The sequence below is a fragment of the Zalophus californianus genome, chromosome 6, assembly GCF_009762305.2.
Source record: "Zalophus californianus isolate mZalCal1 chromosome 6, mZalCal1.pri.v2, whole genome shotgun sequence".
NCBI classification, from domain to species: domain Eukaryota; kingdom Metazoa; phylum Chordata; class Mammalia; order Carnivora; family Otariidae; genus Zalophus; species Zalophus californianus.
In genome coordinates this window covers 25597285-25618204 of record NC_045600.1, presented here as the reverse complement: position 1 = coordinate 25618204, position 20920 = coordinate 25597285, and positions in this window count along the sequence as shown.

Sequence of the window (20920 nt, the reverse complement as noted above, 5' to 3'; positions counted from 1 at the left end):
ACTCTCCTGAATGTTTGGGGCCACCCAAAGCTTGATTGAAAGATACACTTGGTGAATATGAGAGTCTACCGGGAATGATAGGTGGAAATGAGAGTGTTTGGAGTTGGAGAAGGAAGAGAATTGAGTAGAAGTTATAGCTGTCTCAGTGATGGATTCAAGTCCTAAGAAAACTGGAGAAGGACTAGCTCAGAGAACAAGCACCAATGTACTGACACACTTTAGGCAGGAAGAACCCTGGGGCTAAGAGTTCTTGGTAAAAGCCTTCCCCTTACTGTGCGTAACGTCACACACCCAATGGCCAGGATACCTTTGCAGTCTGGGGAAAGGAGAGATCATGGGATAAGCAATCAGAGCCGCTGTTTCCTCCTCCAAAGGGACTTTTGTACCTGAAGGAAGATGGCCCTCATCTTGGATTCTTGGATCCCACTGCTCAAAGTTGGTTACAGTTGGAGAAAGGGAAAGAGAGGGAGGGAGTGTCACTGTTTCTATATTCACCCCAAATGTCCTAATACCATCTCTGTTCCCGTCATCTGAGTGACTCCTTTTGTTTTTATAAAGTGTGTTTGTTTCACGGAAGGTCTTTATCTTCATGCTCCTTGCAGGTAGAGCTTTCTACTTGTTTCTAACCACACTTTAGTGGCAAAGAATCCAAGAAAGATGATGAATTAATTAGAGTTATTGACTTCCTAAAAGGGTGAGCAGTTCAACTTAGAGTCCAGTAAATTTTCTAAAGTGAGAGGAAAGGGTTTGTGCACATAGAGATGTGCATATATAATGAACTTTCAGATGTATAGAATGTAACACACACTAGAACCATTCTTAAAAAATTAAACAGATCCTCATTTAGTTTTGTCACATATCCAACCAAGCCTGGAAAATGATTGATATGACTGGTCAGTTAAGCAAGCTCTAGTCCTGGTTCCAGAGTCAGTGTTAGGGTGGCCCTTTTAACGTACATGAGGCAAACACACAAACAGTTCAACAACACGCATCATTTTAGCTAACAGATTGAACCTCTTATTCTCCTGCCAGCCTCCCTACCCCAGGCAATATCTCCCAACTCTTCAGGTCAAGGCACTACAATAACATTAACACATTTTGGCCTCATTTCCCTCTCTTTTTATCATTAAATGGATATTCTGGGGAGTGTGGAAGTAGTGAAAAACAAAATATTGTGGGTGATTTTTGGAGGAAAAAAGAGCTAAACAGAGTAGGAGTGCCTTTTATGTTGGGATTAGGTTATATGGACTCAGGAAGTATGGGGCCAATCCCTCACCTCCCTCCTTCTCCTTTCTCCCCTAAATCCAATTCCCTTCTCCCAGCCCTATCCCCAGACTTATTCACTGTTAGTCATCTTAAAGTAGAAATTGTGGGTGGGGAGGAGAGAGCCCACCTGCACACGTAACTAGTCTTGACCTTGTTTGCTTATGGCGTATGTGTTAGTGCGTGCGTCTGCATGTGCGTATTTCTTTATTCTCTTTGCATGTACCTCTAATTGATCTTGAAAAGAAGGGACAGTTAAAGAAGACGTTAAGGTGAAATGAAGCCATAACTGCAGCTGGAGACTTTTATTAAGTGTGGCAAAGTTCCCTGGGCTGCGCTGAAATTGTTTATTGATTTTGGTATGGCTGGGTGCTCGGGAGTAATCGCCCAGAATGCCGCTAGAGAGAGCGTCTTGTTAGCTCATACTCGGCATCTCCTCAGCACAGCGCTTGCTCTGGAGTTTGTCTCTTTAACCTGTAAATAAATACCCCTAGTTAACTCCTGAGATGCCTCTGCCTGAGACCAGAGCTGCTTCTGACCTGAACATGCACATCCCCAGCAGCATTTACAGACCAAGAGGGTTTAATTTCTTCTATTGGGAAGGGTTGCCTTGCCGAGGAGGGAAAACAGGATTCGGTTTGATACTAAAGATGCATATCATTTTCCCATTTTAGCATTAAGGGGGAAATTTGAAGAAACAAAATAAAAATTGAGATTTTTCAGCAGTGGTTTCACTGTCCCATCCCTGTGTCTTTCCTTTGTGTTTGTCAGTTTCATGGGCGTTGCCCAAGCCTGGATCTTCCTGTTTTCCCCTCACTATAGCTAAACTTTCCCAGGGTCTCAATAGGGCAGGGGTGCCAGGGCTGCTCTCCAAGCAAGCAACCCTGCATAGGGCAGTTGTGTGGCAAGAGCAAGTGTGCACCAGGTCCCATGGTCCGTGCCCTCAAACTAGCTTCCACGATCATCCAAGAGAGGGATCGGATTGTGGGAGGAGAATGAGGATGTCTGGGGGAGCTGAGAGAGTGCTGGCTTACCCTGAGGACATCCTGACTCCCAAGATAGGTAAGGTTAGTGTCTCTTGGGGATGCCAGGTTGACTCTGAACAGAGTCACATTCCTAAAGGTATTTTGCTTCAGAATTAGAGTCAGCAGTGATGGGGAGTTGCAATGATGGATATCATTCCACACCATCCAATGAAATAGCCCCACGGTTCTCTCCTGACCTTTGCGATCCTTCTGCAATTCCTAGGCACTATTTTTTGCAAGCTCCATGACCACACTACTTGCAGCATTGTACATATGGCTCTAAAATAACAGACCTACAGAGCACCTGGGACCAGAGACTTACAGTGGAATTCTTTGGAACCGGTAGCTATTCAAAAATTACAGTCTGTGGGTTGCTCCTTTCCTAGTTATCCTTAAGCAATCTGTCTCAAGATGCTAATGTAATGTCATCGCCTTTGTGAATCCCTTTATATTTCTCTCTGTCCCCTACTTAGCAATTATTTCTTCCTGAAATCAAATAGTAGTGTATATCTTCAATCCCTTCTGACCACAATGAGGTTTTTTTTTCCCCCTCTGAGTTATGTTACCTGTTCCTATCAGTTATCCAGTGATCTGAGAGAAACAGAGATTCTTTGGAAAGCACCACATTCTGAATATTTTTAGTTTTGCCACCTCCCTCATCCTGAGTATTGTGTTAGCTGTGCCAAGTGTCTGAGGGGATCCGACTCTGCTTCCAAGGAAAGGAGTGACATGAAACACAAAGCATAGAACACGTGGGTTCTACCCCTCAACCACTACTAGTTATGCTTGTCCCTGCTTTCTCATGCCTCTATGGAGTGCCCTGTAAGAAAGGGTTCATATTTATTCCCCATCCAACTTGTCAGTGTTGGTTAAGACGAAGGAGGTAGTTGGAGCTATGAAGATGATATGGACCAAAAGTTAATTCAATGACAAGAGCCATCACCCTGAAATCTCAGTATAATCCAAAGGTTTCTAAACATAAGAGGATATCTTCCTTAACCTCAACAGCTTCTCAACTAATGACATTCTGTGACACAGTGGGGTTTGAACAATCCTTGGGCCAAATTTAACTTGTATAGACATATGATTTAATTAGATATTTGACTTATGCAGATGGCATTATTCAGAGTGAACATAGTATCTTCTCTGCACACACGTCAAGGGGAAGATTATATGCATCAAGCAGACTTGTATTCAAATCCCAGCACCTTTTTTTTTAAAGATTTTTATTTGTCAGAGAGAGAGGGAGAGAGAGCACAAGCAGGGGAATGTAAGGCAGAGGGAGAAGCAGACTCCTCGCTGAGCAAGGAGCCCGATGCTGAACTCGATCCCAGGACCCTGGGATCATGACCTGAGCTGAAGACAGACACAACCAATGGAGCCACCCAGGCATCCCAACCAGCACCATTTTTAAATCTAATCCTGAGCAAATTATTCAACCCTTAAGAATTAAAGTTTACTTATATAAAATGGAGATGTGAGAATTAACTAAGATCCTAGAAACTTTTTCTGCCACAGGCCAGATAGTAAGTACAGCTTAGCAGGCCACACGATCTCTGAGGCCTCTACTCAACTCTACCACTGTAGCAAAACAGTCATAGACAATACATAAATGTTCCAGTAAAACTTTATTTACAGAAACAGCCAGTGGTTGGATTTGGTCACAGTTCGCTGACCCCTGCAGTAGATGAAGTATTTGGTAGATGATCTGGTTTTCATAAATATGAAATGCCTTCCCTTTCACTGATCATAGAATAATTGGCTAACATTTAAAATGTATTCAGCAAATTGGTCTGGCCAGTATGAAAACTAATTTTTAAAAATCTTCCATAAGCACTTTTTCATGTGTCCGTTGGCCATTTGGATGTCTTCTTTGCAGAAATGTCTGTTGACTGATGAATCACAGACCTGTAGCCTTGAAACAAATACTACATTATGTTAATTTAAAAAAATCTTCCATTAGCTTGTGCTAGGTGTCGATCCTGAATTGTAATCCATTTTATCTTCCTAGTTAATTTTTTCTTGTCTCCCTCAGCTTGTATGTCACAGACCTCATCCTGACCCTCTCTCCCCAGAGTCTCCAATTTGGCATTGGGCTACCTCAGTCTTCCATTACTTGCCCAGCCCACACCTTTTAGAGAATTTAGAATTCCTGTTAGAATTCCTCAGTCTGTTGCCTCCTTTGGAAACAGTTATTTTTGACCTACCCTGACCCCGTCTTGAACAACAATAAAATGGGGATTGGGAGAAATGTGACACAAATCAATAGGTTATCCCAACAGACGTGATCTTTGAAGCTGTTTTTTCTCGGACACTTGCAGCAGTAACAAAGATAAATAGCAACTCCCTTGCATTGCCATCTGAGCGGTAGGTCGCTCGGCAGATCACAACGTGTCCTCTAGTCTGAGTGAGCAGCAGGTCTGAGCAGGATGAGGGACAGGGGGCAACAAAGATTCTGGCCAAAGGGGAGAGAAGGGGGCGGACAGCCAAAGGACAACTGGTACCTCAGTTTCTCGTCACAGTTGTTGGTGCCCATGGGTTTCCTACCTGCTTTTCAGTTTGTTCTGCTCCCCCACTTTCTCATTTATCCCCATCCCCTTATTTTACAGCTATTCAGTAAACACTTATTGAGCACCTGCTGCATACAGGGCACTGACATGATCACTCGGGCATCATAGGAGCTGTAGTGTTTCTTTGCCTGATTCTTAGCAAAGTGAGGTTGAGAATTGATTGTTGTGGCTGATTCCAGGACACGGTGGAGAGGGAAGGGGAGAGGAGAGTCACCCAATGCCTTCCTCTTCCACCTTTCTGGCTACATTAGCTGACTGGAGAGTGGTCACGAGCAGGCAGAACAGATGCAGGAAACTACTGCTCCTTGTATGGGTTGTGTCCCCGCCCCCCGAGCCCCATTGTACTAGTAGTTGTGGAACTAGCAGAGGTACTACTAGCAGTGATGGTAATAGGTGACAAAAATAGTGATCGATGACTTTATACCAGGGATAGTCTAGTCTTATTACCTCTGTTTACTCATCTAGTTCTCGCAACAACGCCATGGGGCAAGTATGGTTATCATTCCATTTTATACAAGGGGAAGAGGCTGACAGAGTTGAAGGCACCTGTCATTGCATGGCTAGGCATTGGGAGTGCTGGGAGGGGAAGCCAGGCAGTCTGGCTCACCATCACATTTGTCTTGTTGTGTCATAAGCACCTGTGTGTTTCTGCTTCCCCAACTTGACTGTGAGTTTGTTGGTGGTATGAGCATCAACCTTTTTTAAAAAAAATATTTTATATTGTAAAGCAAAGCACAAATATTTTATATTGTAAAGCAAATATACAGAAAATTGCATAAAACTAAATTGCTGTGAAACAAACATCTCTTGTATTCACTGCCTATATATTACCAGCACCCCAGAAAATCCCCCCGTCCCCTTCTTAATTGTTACACCTCCACTTTCCCCCCAAGTAACAACTCCCCTGCTCTCTGGCATCACAGTTAGTTTTGTCTGTTTCTGAAGGAGAACTAAATGGGGCCATTAATGCAAATTCTCTTTTGTGTCTGCCCTCTTTTGCTCAACTTGATTTTGTCCCATGTAGCTGTAATTCATTTGTTTTCATTTTGGTATAGTGTTCCATTGTAGAAACATACCACATTTGATTTATTGGGTCTATTGTTGAGGGACATTGGGGTGGTTTCTAGCTTTGGGGTGTTATGAGACACCATGTCTTTTGGTGTTTCTGTGCACATATTTCTCTTGGATGTAGATCGAAGAGTGGACTTTCTGAGTCAAAGTGTATCTCTACGTTCACTATTGTTTTACAGATTTCCCTTCCTCCACAGCATATGAGAGTCCCTATTGCATCATGCCTTCTTAGCACTAAGGATGTCAGGTTTTTAAAGTAGACAGTGGTAACTCATTCTGACCTTAATTTCCATCTTCCTGATTTGTAACATGATGGACATTTTCATATGTTTATTGGCTCTTTCAAATCCTCTTTTTGAATTGCCTGTTCAAGCATCTTACCCATTTTTCTTTTTCATGTTTGCCTTTTTTAAAAAAAACTGATTTGGGGGAGTTATATGTTCTGAATACAAGTCTTATGCTGGTGATATGTTTGGCACATAATCTTCTCTTAATCCATTGCTTGCTTTTCATTCTCTTGATGGTGTCTTTTGATGGACTGAGGTTCCTAATTTTAGTAAAGTTAAATATATTGATCTCTTCCTTTGTGAGTAGTGCTTTTTGTCTTATTATCCTCTAGAAGCTTTATTGTTCTGTTTTCTTTATAGAGCTATAGTCTACTTGGAATTGATTTTTGTGTATGGTATGAGATAGGGGTTGTCTTTCTTTCTTTTTCTTTTCTTTATTGATATTGAATTGACTCAGTACCATTTATTCAAACAACCATCCTTTCCCCACTGCTTTTCAGTGTCACTTTTGTTGTAAATCAAGTGACCCTATATGTGTTCTGTTTACGGACTCTGTTTTGTTCCAAAGATCCATTGTGCCAATACCATACTGTCTTAATTACTGTAGCTTCATACTAAGTCTTAGAATTCAGCAAAGGAACTCCCACCTAGATCTTATTTGAATCCTACCTTTGTGTCCCCAGGGCCAACCATAGTTCCTGGCACGTTATAGATGCTCAATAAATACTCGTTGGATGAAAGGGCCTCTGGTGCTGGTTTCTGTGGATTTACCATTGCAGAGGTGGTCGGAGGAGGATGACTTCACTCTTCTCCGAAGATGGAAGTTGGATTTGGAGGGTGCTTTGGACACATGGGTGGTTTTTTGGGGTAGCAAGACCTCAGTATCTCCATTAGGCATATTCAAAGAGGCCATGGGGGTTAATGAAGCTGGGAAACTCTGACAAAAATTGGCATTAGGGGTGGGGCAGAAATGATGGGGTGGGTTAGCTGGATGCCCTTAGCGGTGACAGTGGCATCCAGCTGTGTCTCTGGCAGGAGGCAGAGACTTATAGGGGAAATGCAGGAAGCATTAGCAAACTGAAACTTCCACCAAATCTAACCCCAAAGCCTTCCATCAGCCTCCCCGCCACCCATGGAGACTGCTCCTTTGCCTCGAACTAGACTTTGTCTCAGACAAATTGGTGGGTTGCCTCCCCCTCTCTTCATCTTCCTGTGAGATTCTGGCAGGGATCCATATTTCAGAGATGGGCTCCCTGACTCTGGTCTCCCCTGTTGCCACAGGCAGCTAAGCTTCCTCAAACACCATCTTCAAGCTGTCACCTCTCTACCCCAAGACCAACAATGAACTCTGTCATTTACAACACATATTCCAAACTCCTCAGTTTGGACTTTAAGACCCTCCATACTCTAATCCCTAAATACCCAGTCTTCCTTTCCTCTCCCAATCATTCCCTGGTTAGTTTGCTGAATTATTTTATTTCCCATACATAAAATACTCATTCCCAGCTGAGTTGTTCCTTCTACTTAAATGCCTTTATCTTTTCTTCTATTTATTCTAGTGATTCTATAAAATCCAACCCAGGTTTTATCTTTTTCCTCCTCAAGTCCTTTCTGACTACTTTAGCTCCCTATTCTCTCCTATCTCTGAAACTCCTGGCATATTCATATCCAGTATTGAAAGGTTGCTATTTATGGTTCTCTTCATAGACTGCAAGAAAGGAAAGCTGTATTAGTCAAGATTCTTCTAGTAACTGTATTATTTTGCTAGAGCTACTGTATTAACCAGGGTTCTCCAGAGAAATAGAACCAATAGGATAGATAGATGATAGAGAGAGAGAGAGAGAGAGAGAGAGAGAGAGATAATAGGTAGATAGGTAGATAGGTAGATAGATAAATAATAGGTAGATAGATAAAGAGATTTATTACAGGAATTGGTTCACATTGTTATGGAGGCTGAGAAGTCCCACAATCTGCCATATGCAAGCTGAAGAACGAGGAAAGCTTGTGGTATAATTCAGTCCACGTCCATGGGCCTGAGAAAGAGGGGAGCTGATGGTGTAACTCCCAGTCCTAAGTCAAAACCCTAGAGACGGGAGTCCTGAAAACCAGGAGCTCTGATGTCTGAGGGCAGAAAATGATGGACATTCCAGTTCAAGAAGACAGAGAGAATTCACTTTCCTTTGCCTTTTTGTTTCGTTCAGGTATCCCAACATATTGGAATGTGCTGCCCACACTGGTGAGGGCAGATCTCTTTACTCAGCCCATGGAATCGAATGCTAATCTGTTCCATAAACACCCTCAAGGACACACCCAGAAATTATATTTTACCAACTATCTGGGCATCCCATAGGCCAGTCAAGTTGACACATAAAATTAACTATCACAGCTGCCATAATAAAATACCACAGACTGGTGGCTTAAACAACAGTAATTTATTTTCTTATGGTTCTGGAGGCTAGAAGTCTTAGGTCAAGGTGTCAGGTTTGGTTCTTCTGATGCCTTCTCCTTGACGTGCAGATGATCATCTTCACTCTGTGTTCTCACATGGCCTTTCCTTTGTGTGTGCCTGTGGTGTCTCTGTATGTCCAATTTTCTCTTATGAGGTTACCAATCATATTGGATTGGGGTCCATCCTAATGGCTCCATTTTAACTTTATTACCTCTTTAAAAGTCCTTATCTCTAAATCCAGTCATATTCTCAGGTACTGGGGATTAGGGCTTCAACATATGAATTTGGGAGAGACACATTTCAGTCTGTAACAGTAGCCAATTCACAGTGGATAAAGCCAAAGAGAGAATTTATCATCTTCAGTATCTGAAAAGTTGAGGTTGATTAAATTGTTAGGGCTGGATCCTATCCTATGTTGTCTAGAACCTTGTGCTCTCCCTTACTCATCTCCATTCTTTTCTGTGTTGGAATCATTCTAAGCAGGCTTCCCTTCACTTGTGGTAAGATGGCTGCCATAGTTCTTGGCTTGTTATTATACCAACTCATCAACTCTGGGAAGAAGAAAGCTTCCATCCCAGTGGTCCTGGGAAAAGTCCTGGGGCCAATTCTCACTGGCCCAGTCTCAGTCATGTGTGTATAACTGAACCAATCACTGAAATTCTAATTAGCTGGACTTTGACCTATAACACCGCCTTCCTCGCTGCCCACTCTAGACAAAAGGTAGAATCAGCTCAATCAAATCATATAGCCTAAGCGTGGGGACAGTGGTTTCCTATAGAAAAACCAAGGCATTGTTATAGAAGAAGGGGAACAGCATGCAGAGCAAGGAAAATAAATATCCATTCCAGCTGCTTTCCTATTCATCTTATTTTGATCCACATATTAACCCTGAGGGGTAGGTTTTGTTATTCTCATTTCATAATAAAGAAATGGAGGCTCAGGGAGGATAAATCAATCAAATAGCTGGTATATTGAGAGCTAGATTTAAGTACTGATCTGTGTGACTCCAAAACCCACATCCTTTCCCCTACATCTCCTTCAACTTCTAGGCAGGGATTTAGCTTCTAGCTTCATCAACAACTGGCCCAGCTGTAAGAAATCATAGGGGCTCAATAGATGATAGAGGCCAGAGGCTGATTATAGTTAATTGCATATTGGACGTGCTGCAGAGTGTTTTAAGCCTCAGGATCTGAGGTGGGGGCACGTAAGGCTCAGGGCTGGGTACGGAGGGTGTGTGAACAGGGAATTCTGGAGTGAGACAGTGAGGGGAATGGGGAGAAGTAAACTGGGAAGGACATACAAATAGCAAGTTGGTGGATGGAAGAGGTACAATTTTTCTTCCTATGGCTTTGCCTGCACACATGTGGCTCTTCTGGAAGACTCCCCTGCTGTGTCCCATTTCTCCCCTCTAAGACTTGAGTTCTGCTTATGAGTAAGTAAGGGTGGGTCTGCCTGGCTTCTTCAGGTCTTTCCCTTTGTTCTTTGCACACACCTTTCCAGAATTCCAAACCCAAGAACATGAAATTCAGAGATTGCTCAGTTCATTGCAGTGGAATGGGGTGAGATACCAGCCCAGAGGTGGTCTGCTTGGCTCTCTGCCACTTAGCTGTTGTGGGACCTTGGGCAAGCTTTTGAGCTCTCTGGGCTTCAGTTTCTGTACGTGTAAGCTAGGGAGAGGGAGAGCTTGGTGTTTTAGAGCAGAAACAGTCTTCCAAAATTTCTCAGGACAGTGTGTCACTCACTCTATACACTCAGAAATAAAAATACCAGGCATTACTGACTCAAGGCTGAGAAGCCTGGGTGGACAGGGGGCTGCTCAGCTCAGAGCAAAGACCCTGAGCAGAGGTGAGCTGGCTCCTTGTTCAGAATGTTCCCACAAACTCAACTCAGAGTTTCAGTGTCCTTCGGGAGAGGACTCATGGGCAGGCCGGGTTACATCTGAGTTTGCTTTCCTTGAAGAAGGCTTAGAATAGGCTTCTCAGAAGTGAGTCATAGGGAATGATTTTAAGAAAGGGGAGGTGCAGGTGAATGGAGTGGCATGAAATTTCAAAAGCTGACCTCCAGAAAAATTTAGCCAGTAAAATGGAGCAATTTTACACCCCCCCCCATCCATTGAGGGCTCCTTTGCCATGGAAATCTATATCCACTAATAATCCCAAATGCACCTTTGATTTCAGAATACATTTATATATAGATTTGGCAGTAGATCTACTTCCTAATCATGTTTATAGCTTAAATTAGTATGGAAATTAACCCCAAAATTAACCATTTCAAAGCACTGGATTTTACAGACCTTGAACTACTTTAAAATAAATGTTGAAAATGTGCGCTGCATAAAAAATAAAACCTGATAGTATTAATTTAATTTCATCTCCATTAAAGATATCACAAATTATTTATTGAGCTTTTAAAAGTAAAAAGGCATATGCTCTGTTATGGGCACATGCCACTTAGAGCTGCACGTTGTTTGAATGAAAAATAATGCTTTTGCCAGATGCTCGCTTGTGGCTGGATCCCAACTGGAAATAAAATTCTGTGGGTTTCACTGTAATGATAATGTCTATGAACATGTCTTTGTGCAGAAACATCTCCTATCGTTAGCAATATATAGCTACATACCATGTTTCATCACATTCCTGGTTCTGGGGAGAATAAGTTTAAAACCATCTTTCTTGTGATTATGCATTTGTTCATTCACAAATATGTACTGAATGCTCACTCTGTGCCCTGGTCTGTGTTTTGTGTTTACTGAAGATAGTGGGTAAAGAGAGCAGATGTGGTCTCTGCCTTCCTGGAACTAGCAGCCTGGGGACCATGTGTTAGCATGTGTTAGCTCAGGGTGAGGGTGGGTAGGGACTTCATAGGTAGGAGTCTAAGCGGGCATCATTCCCAGCTCGGAGAGGCTGTCACCTGCTCCCAGCCACACTCCTGGTAAGTGGCATAGCTGACATCTGAGCCCGCGTCTCGGCCTCAAAGCATGTGTTCTTTCTTCACAAGACAAGGCCTCTCAGGAGAGAGGAGGCCCCCCACCCCCTTAAATTCCAAATACTTCATCAAGTGCTTCCCTGCGGCCGGTTGGAATTTCAGCTGCCTTCTTCAGTTTAGGCCGAGACAAATGGGTCTTTTTCCCTCAAGAGCCGCCCTGGACCAGAAGACCCGAGCTGTGGCCTCACCCTCCGAGGCTGTATCTGTTGGCGTGGTCCAGATGGATGGGCAGCCTCCATGGAACAACTGTAACCGGGGCGCCTGGGTGGCTCAGATGGTTAAGCATCTGCTTTTGGCTCAGGTCATGATCCCAGGGTCCTGGGATCGAGTCCCGCATCGGGCTCCCTGCTAGGGGAGGGATGCCTCTGCCTCTCTCTCTCTCTCTCCCTCTGACTCTTATGAATAAATAAATAAAACATTTAAAAAAAAAAAAAACTGTAACCGAAGCCGAGGAGCTCCTTTGGATGTTGAGAGGTTTCTTCTTCCCCACTAGAAGCCTTCAGAGATAATTGGATCATTCAGGGTGATGAGGCTGGAGGCTCAGGATAACTGGACTCGCCTGAGGGCGGAGAGCGGGTCTGGGGGGCGCCAGGTGTCACCTGTAGGTCGGCCACACCTGTGGGGGAGGGGAGACATGTGGCATTCTAAGCCCCAGAGAAGAGCGGCTCCTGGACTTTTCTTCTTTTTTCAAAAATAACAATTCAGTTATAATGCACCCATGATAAAATGCAGAGATCAGTTCGGTTCCACGGATTATGACAAGGGGTACACCTATGAAAGTGCCACCCCAAACAAGGTATGGAATAGTTCCATCACCCCAGAAAGTTCTCTTGTCCCCCTTTCCAGTCAGTCCCCTGGCCCCACCCCACCAGAGACAACCAGTGTTCTGACTTCCTTCACCATGGATTAGTCTGGTCTGGTCTTGGATTTCACTTACATGGAATCACACCCTATGTAGTCTTTAGTGTCTGGCTGCTGTCTCTCATCTCATGTTTATGGGGTTCATCCAACTTGTTGCCCATATCAGTGGCTTATTCCTTTTGTTTTTTGTTTTTGCTTTTTAAAAATTTTTTTTTTATTATGTTCCTTTTGATTGCAAAATTCCATGGTATGGATATACCATAATTTGTTTATCCAATTTTAGTTGGTAGATATATGGGTTGTTTTTGGTTTGGGGTTATGATGAATAAAACTGCTATGAACATTTATGTTGAAATATTTTTATAGACATATGTTTTTATTTCTCTTGGGTAATCTAAGAGTAGAATTGCTGGGTCATAGGAAGTTGTATTTTACGTACCTTTCTTTACTCTAGCTTATATTGGAAAGAGAAGCAGCAGGGAGATGGAATTTCATTTGCTCATGGCTTTGCTGTCTTATCTGATGAACTTCAGTAGGTACAGTGTATTTATGACCAACCCCCACTCCAATGCTGATCAGGCAGCCTTGAACAAATGCCTGTGGACTCTGGTCAGCAGGTGCCACTGACTGGAAGGGCCGGCTCTCACCCTAAAATCATCTTTCCTTGGCTTCACTCTCTGTCCATTCTTGGTTCTTTAACCCCAGTAGCTAGGCCCATCTCCATGTGTCTGCGATTCTTGCCGTAGGAAGGCAGTGCTGTGTCATTGGAAAGTTCTGGAGTCAGGCAGATTTGATCTGTCTCCTGGGTCTGCTATTCGCTAGCTGAGCAAAATGAGTAAGTTACTTAATGTCTCTGGGCCTTGGTTTCCTAGAAACAGTGGAGAACACCTGTTTTGAAGAGTAGTTATAGGAATTGCATCAACGCTGCCAGGTATGCCTTGAGGTTGCTCTTGCCCAAAGGACCCACCACATGATCTGCTGCTGAGCCCCGTGGCTTCCATGTACAGCTGTGTCAGCATAGTGGAGGGGCATCTTTTACAATTTATCTGTCAGAGGGGGAAAGTTTTTCAAAATTTTCCAGCCCACATAGGATGTCTTCTTGTAATTCATACAAAGGCAGTTGTAGTCATACCACGAGATGTACAGTGTTCCACATTCAGAAAGCACTAACTACCTGGTAGCTATTATAATGCAAATTGTATCAGGCAGAATTCTTGGTTGCAAGCAATAGAAATTGGCTCTGGCTCTCTTACAGATAAAGGGGAATTTTCTAAAGGGACACTGAGGGCTCACAAATTTATTAGGAGAAGGGAGAGCCAGGCTTGGGAATGTCAGGAACCAGGGGCAGGGGGCTGTTTTGAGGATTGAACAGCAGGAACTTCAACCAGAGCCACCTAAGCAGGAACCGGCTGGTCTGTGCCCTGCAGTGTTTGCTGAGATAAATGTGGCCTCCAGCTCTCCTACATCTTTGTCTTACTTGCTCCGGGAAAGAGTATATGATTGACCAATTCAGACTCACATTCTTGCTCACTGTTGGAGATGGACTGAAAGAGTCAGAATTGAACTCCAGCTTCCTTAATAATGGACAGGCCCCCACTTCCCTGAAGATATCACCCCCTGGGAAATCCCCACAGGTGCTCCCTAGCCCCAAGATGTCACCCTATGGGGGATTCTCCATTGTGATGGGCAGGGGCTCTCTTTCCCAAGAAGGTACCCCATGGGGGATTCCCTGTAAATGATGGGCACATGCTCCCAAGAAGGCACCCAATGGGGACTTTCCACACTGGGATGGTAACAGGTAGGGGGATTATATGCTGGACAGCCAACTAAATGATGAATCCACTACTTAGGTATATTTTGAGGAAAGAAAGATGTTCTGATTTATTGCCAGGAGTTGATGGAGGGATAATGACCCTCAGAGCAGGACACAAAGCCTCAGCCTTTCCACTTTCATTTTTGGAAAACATATTCATTCATTGTTTGTTTGGTTTTTTTTAAGGCAGAATCACCTGAAAAGATACCATTTGAGTTCTTGGAGAGCTGCCTGCTGACTTCCAGAAGATTTATTCCTGACATTAATGACTGTTAGCATAGCAGAATGAAATGTGCTTGAGAAGCTGCTGTGAAAATAGTAATGATCATGGTGGTGATCAAGGCTGATAGGAGGATGCTCTTGGGGAGAGTTGAGGCTTTGATTCACAGCTTTAGCATCAAGGAGTCACGAGCATCACCGTTGCAAGCCACCTGATATTAACCATGGGACAGGGTGGAGTCTTGCATCTAGAAGGTTGCAAGATGACTAAGTTTTTGGAGGGGCACAGATGCCAAGGAGAATGTATTATACATTCTGTGCTGGGGTGATAATGTGGCGGGGTAGGAGGATAAGGGTAGGGTGAGCTTCATGGTCTCAGTTCCTAGATAAAGAAAGTCAGCCTTGTGGAGCAAGGGAAAAGAAGATGCTAATAATAGTTGGCCATTGTGCCTGGCACTTCACCCATGTCAGCTTGTTTACCCCTCTCCACAACTGGGAATGATAAGTATTATTATTATTCCCATTATACATATGAGGAAACTGAGGCTCAGAGAAGCCATGTAAATTGCAGTATGGTCTGATTTATGTGGAGTGATATGTGACTAGAAGTTCTGAAGGAAGTCTTAGAACACTGCCCCACGGTTTAGATCTGGAAATAGTGGGAGGAAAGGATATTCTAAACTGCCACATCAGCCAGAAGAGAAGACACCTTCATCACCTCTGCATTTTGATGACTTTTCATGGTCCTTAACATATCCTAGTGGCCCTCAACACATAGGTTTTCAAGGCAGATAGATCTCCCCTGGTGGCGGGAGAGGGCGTGGAGCCCTCCCCACCACTGATGGCCTCTCCTACATGGAAGGCCCAGATGCTGCTTGTCAAGGAGAGGTGGAAGGGTAAGAGCCGATAGGTACTCAAGCCCCCAAGGCTCTTTTCTCTAAGCAAACAGCCGCGGTAGAGCCACAGAGAAGCCTGGAGTTTGATGATACCACAGCCTGCACTCTTACTTTCATCATAGAGGCTGTAAACAGAACTGGCTGATCCTTCCACCCCATGCCTCCCATGTCTTGTGTGTTCTGAAGAGACACCCCATCCCAGGGCTGGGACACCCCCAACCAGCTGGAGAGTGATGGTGATTATTTGGTTAGTAACTGCCTCCGCTGTTGAACTTCCAGGAGCTTGCTTCTGCGGGGCGCCTGGGTGGCTCAGTCGTTAAGCGTCTGCCTTCGGCTCAGGCTGTGGTCCCAGGGCCCTGGGATCGAGCCCCGCATCGGGCTCCCTGCTCAGCGGGAAGCCTGCTTCTCCCTGTCCCCCTGCTTGTGTTCCCTCTCTTGCTGTGTCTCTCTCTGTCAAATAAATAAACAAAATCTTAAAAAAAAAATTAAAAAAAAAAGCTATCCAAATAATCATTCATTCCTTCACCCGTTCCTTCATCCCACAAATACTTACTGAGCACCCGCTATATGCCACTTAACGTGGGTATGGCAAGCAGTCTTTGCTCTCAAGAAACTTACAGTCTAGGGGGGGAAGACAAAGCATTCTCTTCTGTAGCCTCCCTCTCCCAGCATCCATGCTGTTCTCTCCCACATACCCCCATGCTTACGGCCCTGGGTCATCCCGGCAGGCCAGACAGCACGATGACAAACACTGGGCTGCTCCTCAAAGACTCCATTGAGAGCTGGTCACCACATGCAGAAAGCAGCAGTGTTAATCCTGAACCTGACCCGGGCTGGGGGGGGGGGGCGGGGAGCAAAGCTATTATGAGTAGTGTTTTGACAGTCCTTGACAGCAGGTGTCTGTCAGCCCTCCATTCCTCCCTCCACCCTCACCCCACTCCCCAAGCTCGAAGTGTCACTTCCATTTGGAAGGCATGGAAGAATCAGGTGGAGAGAGGACCTGGTCATCACTCTGCCTGCTGACCAGGGACGGAGGTCAGGTGTGGCCTGAGGACAAAGGCAGCTGTGCTGAAACATCCCAGGAGTGTGATACAGCCTTCTGCCCTTGAGGATGAAGGCGGCTGGGGTCGCAGCCGGGGTCAGCCACAGCACTTGTCTCTGCCCATGGTTTTGAAGAGGGGGCTTTCTTCCACGCAGCTCTCATCAGAGCACGCCTTCTCAGTGTCTCACCCAGTGGAAATCAGATTTCTCTGCGTAGGAAAAGGGTGATAAGTGGAAGGGAATGTCCTGGTTAAGGGTTTGAGTTGCCAGAGACTGATTTTAAGGGAAGAACAAAATGAGCATAGGGTAGTAAGTTAAAGCTTTGGGGTAAGACAGACCTAGACTCAAGTCTAAAATAAAATCCAGCAATTCCACTCCTAGGTATCGATCTACCCTAGAGAAATGAAAACATTTGTCCACACAAGGACACGTATGCAAGTATCCTTAGAAGCATTATTCATAACAGCCCAAGAGCAGTCATAATCCGAATGTCCATCAACTGATGAACGGATACATACAATCTGATAGATCCATACAGTAGACTACGATTCAACCATAAACAGGAACGAAGTGCTGATGCATGCTACAACATGGACAAGCCTTTCTGCTAAGCAAAAGGAGCCAGAACGCAAAGGCTCACATGCTGTATGATTCCATTTATATCAAAGGTCCAGAAAAGGCAAATCTCTAGATACAGAAAGCACATGAGTGGTTGCCTGGGGCTGGGGATGAAGGGTAAGGGATGGGACAGGGAGTCTACTGCAAATGGGCACAAAGGTGATCTTTTTAGGGGGGTGGAAATGTTCTAAAACTAGGTGGGGAGAGTTGCACAACTTGTAACTTACTAGAAATCACTGGATTGTACATTTAAAATGGGTAAATCTTATGATATGTAAATTATACTTCAAAAACAGCTTTTAAAATCCTAATTATGCCACTCACTAGCTACAGGCCTGGGGCAAGTTACTTAACTACTGAGTATCCCCGTCTGTAAAGTGGGTATAATGAGATCTACTTCACAGGCCCACTGTGAAAGTTAAGGGCCTGATTCATAGCGAGCACTCAATAAATAAGAGCCGCTATTGCTACAACTTCTGTTTCTGTTTTTTTAAAGAAGTGATTTGACTTATAAAAAGAGACAGATACCAAGCACCATGGATAGCAGTGAAATTATAGGGTTTAAGGGTTTGTGAGATGTGGCCTCTCCCTGTACCACATAGATATGTTTTGTTTTTTTTTTTATATTCTGGCACTTTATTACGAAAGGTATGTAAAACTATAGTGAGCTATGGAAATATTTATAAAGTGATCATAAATTCAAAGACAGCAATTCACAAAAATGACAATTTTCAAACACTTAAAAAATATAGCTTATGCACCTATTTAGAAATGTACCTCAGACTTTTTACATAAAAGCATGACTAAAAATTTTCAGAAATAATATTTTTAACTTGATTTTTCTCCACTAGTAGGAATTTAAAATGGTGACAGGAAAAAGTTTATTATATCACAACAGTTTCTTTTTTCCTTTATCTTTTAAATAAAATTAGGAATTTCAAATCACCTTTTCTTTGTGTACATTCGTATAGAAATAATACTAGAGGAGAAGTTCCTCTGAATCAGCTATAGTTAAAATGTTATGCCTCTGTGACCAATTTTAATATATAGTTACCATTTTTTTTAAGATTTTATTTATTTATTTGACAGAGAGAGACACAGCGAGAGAGGGAACACAAGCAGGGGGAGTGGGAGAGGGAGAAGCAGACTTCCCGCCGAGCAGGGAGCCCGATGCGGGGCTCGATCCCAGGACCCTGGGACCATGACCTGAGCCGAAGGCAGACGCTTAACGACTGAGCCACCCAGGCGCCCCACCACATAGATTTTTTTTGTAATGGTCTGCCTCCATATACATTTCCGAATGTTTGTCTGAATGCCAAGGAGTCTGGCTAAAAACAAAAACAAACTCACCCCAGCCAGAAGCATAATGGAGATGCAGGTCTTCTATTAATATTAACAGCAAGGGGAGTGAATTACGCTGAAGGGATAGTGAGGGCAATCTTTGGGGTTCAGGTGGTGTCTAGTGCTCCTTCCTATGCCAGTTCTTCATTTTTATTTATGAATCCAGGAATGTCTTTGGAGTTTACTAGGAGCCTCAGATGGCTGAAAAATCTTCCTGGGTCAAGACCCTTCTCACTGCAAGTGCAAAAACACAACCCAGGGGCGCCTGGGTGGCTCAGTCATTAAGTGTCTGCCTTTGGCTCAGGTCATGGTCCCAGGGTCCTGGGATCGAGCCCCGCATCGGGCTCCCTGCTCCACGGGAAGCCTGCTTCTCCCTCTCCCACTCCCCCTGCTTGTGTTCCCTCTCTCGCTGTCTCTCTCTCTCTCTCTCTCTCTGTCAAATAAATAAAATCTTAAAAAAAAAAAAAACAAAAACACAACCCAGAGTGGCCAAGGCAAAAAGAAAGGAAAAGAAAAGAAGGAAGGAAGGCAAGACACACAGATCTAGAGATAGAAAGGGCTTTAAGTTTGTCTGAATCTAGGGTCTCAAGTGTGGTGATTCTGACCCCTCTGTCTCTGGGCCCTGCTTTCCTCTCGGTTAGTTTCAGTCCCAGAAAAACTGCTCGCCTAGTGATGACAATGGGGTTTTCAGCAACTCCAGGCTCATGTTCATTCACTTTAACAACCCCAGGGAAACAACAGTTCTTACCCAATAGTTTCAGCAAAATCCCCAGGGTTTACTCTCCTCAAGTGTACTGAGATCTCATGCTCATCCTGAACCAACCACTGTCTAGAGAACCCGCCATGCTGATTGGCCAGACCTGGGTCACATGTCCGTGGGTAGGCAGGGTCAGCGCCCACATAACCCACACTGGTAGCAAGAGGCGGGGGAGGTCCTCAGAAGAAGCTTAAGTGATTCTTGCCAGAGGAAGCAGGAATAACCAATGGACACATAAAACACAGATGTCCAGTGTGACCATCCATCTTGGGGCTCCCCCTCCCTGCACAGGTCTTGGAGGAATGCTAAAACTGCAGTGTGAAGAACACTTTGGCTGTTTGATGGGTTCCCTTAGTCTGTTGTTTTCCAAAAGCCCCAAAGCTGGCCTTCTGTTCAAGCATGAGTACTGGTTTAGCAACTTCACTTTCATAAGAGGATGTTAATCCCACCTCCCGTCTGGCTCATTTTCAAAGCATATTATGTTTCAACACTGAACTAGAAGCACAATATCTGCATTACAAATTCCTGATAAGGAATATAACCTCAAAGATTTAACTGGCCAACTCCTACAAGAATTTTGATTTCAAAATGTAAGTCTCATGGAGAACTGTCTGGAGCATTTATAGTCTGATAGTTTCTCCAGATATTCCACACTGCACCCCTGGGTCAACCCAGAACTACCCAAGAGCTGTGTACTTTGACTGGATGGCTTCGCACGCCCCCCGCCCCGATACAACCATCTCTTGGGAATATGCCCGTGGCTTTCACTACCGTATGCTATTAAAAGCAGTTGTATTAGTCAGGTTATCCCAGGCCATGATGCAACAACAAATAAACCATAAATTCTTAGGGGTTTAACACGGTAAAGCTTGACTGTGTGTTTACCTCACAGTCTGATGTGGGTCAGGTAGTTCCCCTCCAAAACAGACTTGGGGATCCCGGCTGCTTCTGCCTGGCTCCCCAGCTATCTCTGACTTCTTTCCTTCTTGAGGATGAAGGGGCCGGGAGGAAGGGAACAAGTGAGCAGAGTTCACTGACCTTACATCCCCATTCCTGAAAATTCAGCCCCTTGATCCCAAACGACAAGGGGGACTGGGAGGTCTAGTCTCCATGAGTGCCTAAGAAGAGAAGTCAGGCTGGCGAAGGCCCAGCTCTGTCTGTCACATTGGCTGTAGGAAAAACAGAAGCATACTTATTATAAGAAGGCTGTTGAGACCCAGGATTAAGTATAGCAAACAGAAACATACATTTATTACCATTCCTTCCCCCAAACCCAGCTAAATGGGCAGTAAATAGATTTTCAAGAGGCGTGGATCCATAAGGATAATGAGAATGAGGAGGACATGCTAGTAATTAAATACCGGAAGTGGGAAAACCAATGAACAGTGGCTACTGACCGCTTCAGGGAACCCTGAGGCCTAAGTCCAGAGGGGTGGTCGAGGCAGGCTCAAGAGAGGAACCCAGGGGCAGCTTACGCAGTGCCCCAGAAGAGCTTAAGTGTTAGAGGCACCAGGTATTTTGAAAATGAGAAGATAGATGGTACTAAAAACAGAGGACCGGTTAGACAAGGGATTTCTCTCCCCCACCCCAGGGAAAGAAGAGGGATTTATTTTCTAGGGAAGCTGAAAATAAGTACATATATGAAGAATAGAGCTGATCATTTCACGATGACGCTGGAGACTATGCCTCATTGCAGGGGCAAAATTCCGCTGGTGTCCAAATAT